The sequence below is a fragment of the Nerophis ophidion genome, linkage group LG15, assembly GCF_033978795.1.
Source record: "Nerophis ophidion isolate RoL-2023_Sa linkage group LG15, RoL_Noph_v1.0, whole genome shotgun sequence".
In the NCBI taxonomy this organism is placed as follows: domain Eukaryota; kingdom Metazoa; phylum Chordata; class Actinopteri; order Syngnathiformes; family Syngnathidae; genus Nerophis; species Nerophis ophidion.
This window is the reverse complement of record NC_084625.1, coordinates 39,776,055-39,777,855: the sequence shown is the minus strand read 5'-3', so window position 1 is coordinate 39,777,855 and position 1,801 is coordinate 39,776,055. Positions and strand designations below refer to the sequence as shown.

General features: G+C 40.9%; 1 protein-coding gene across 1 annotated transcript in view; it reads right to left on the bottom strand.

Annotated features, from left to right (window-relative positions):
* Positions 1 to 1,679: 1,679 nt before the first annotated feature.
* Positions 1,680 to 1,801, bottom strand: part of kcnh2b (potassium voltage-gated channel, subfamily H (eag-related), member 2b) — a 329,910-nt gene continuing 329,788 nt past the window's right edge. Inside the window, exon 18 of the mRNA XM_061922161.1 lies at positions 1,680 to 1,801. This exon is cut by the window's right edge and continues 860 nt beyond it. The gene's annotated coding sequence lies outside the window, so the exon portion shown is untranslated.

The following is a 1,801-nucleotide window of genomic DNA, read 5'->3' as shown; positions in this document are numbered from 1 at the left end:
TGGAAAAAGATGAGGGGTAAAAAACAGTTTTTTTTGTTTTAATATAGTTTCTGTAGGAGGACAAACATGACACAAACCTCCCTAATTGTCATAAAGCACACTGTTTTTATTAAACATGCCTAACTGATTCGAGTATTTGGCGAGCGCCGTTTTGTCCTACTAATTTCGTCAGTCCTTGAAATCACCGTAGTTTGTTTACATTTATAACTTTGTCTGACTTTCTAAGATGTGTTTTATGACCCTTATTTTTCCGTCTCATTTAACGTTGTGCATGAATGCACAAAGGTGAGTTTTGTTGACATTATTGACTTGTGTGGAGTGCTAATCAGACATATTTGGTCACTGCTTGACTGCAAGCTAATCGATGCTAACATGCTATTTAGGCTAGCTATATGTACATATTGCATCATTATGCCTCATTTGTAGCTATATTTGAGCTCATTTAAGTCCTCTTATTTCAATTTACATCTCATGACACACTATCTGTACTGTATGTAATATGGCTTTTATTTTTTTTGCGGCTCCAGACATGTTTGTTTTTGTATTTTTGGTCCAATATGGCTCAACATTTTAGGTTGCCGACCCCTGGTCTAATGGATAAACCACAGTAACCTCGGCTATATAATAATAAAAATGCATTAATAATGGATTTATAATTCAATTGTAGCCCCTGAACTATAATTAAATCGTGGTGTTGAATGTTTCTCACCCCGAGTTCAGCATACATTGACCTACACTGGATTGGTTTGAGCATTGTTAATGTACAAAACATATCAAAATGGCGGTTTTACGTTTTGCATTCTGTTCCCTGGCTGTACCTAAACCCTGATTGTGGCGTACCGTCACACTCCGAGTCAGGACTTAATCAGTGCTGACTTAAATGAAGTTAAATTTTGCTTTTAGAAGCTATAAAGCTGAACCGTACAGCAAACTTTCTCCGTTTGCACATAACTCGGATTCTTCTTCACCCTGTGTGTCCGAACATCGACATACCTCTTCGGATGTTTGCTCGTTTAAGGCAAGAAAACGATGCTTGCTTGGTCAAACTGTAGATTCTGGAACATTAAAATCTTGGGCAGAAGAAAAAGTATTTTGGAACTTTTCTGTTAAAGGGATTTTTTACGTGGGCTAGTTCGACGTTACACAAACAACAAAAAGCCTCCATGGGTTTGCGTTGACGTACCGAGCCACACAAAATTGAGTATACAATCACACGCTACATAATCGTATTAAAGCGCACTCACTCATGTTTTCTTGCCAGTGCATAAAGAAGTATATATAGATTAATGGCGCATTCGTCTTGTCGCAAACGTGTATATTTACGTGTGATAACTGCTATTTACAAGATAAAGCGTCGAGGGTGAAAAACCAAAAGATGTACCGGTGAAATCTGAGGTAGCAAAGTCAACAATGATAAACTTAAAACTGCTGTCTCGTCTGCAAACTCAATGCTTACCGAGTTTAAAAAAAAAGTGGGATCCCGTGTTTGTTTAGCCAGCGACACGGTGACAGGTGTCCGTGACGCCGCGGTGTTTGTCGCCAACGGTCCTGGTGGGGCAGCTGATATGTTCATCAAGAAAATGCATGGCTTTTGAAAGCTCCGGTTCCCACCCCTGAAGTGCAAACCAACCAGCCAGTCAAGTGCACTCTTGGGAAGCTTGGGGGCAGGGGGGGGGGGGGGGGGGGGGGGGACATCAGGGTAAAAGGAAGCGATGACAGAAAGGGGACAGCAGGTTTCCTGTTAGGCCAGCTAACACTACATTTTTACCAACTTAGTTTTCGGAAGCGCCACTGACACGAA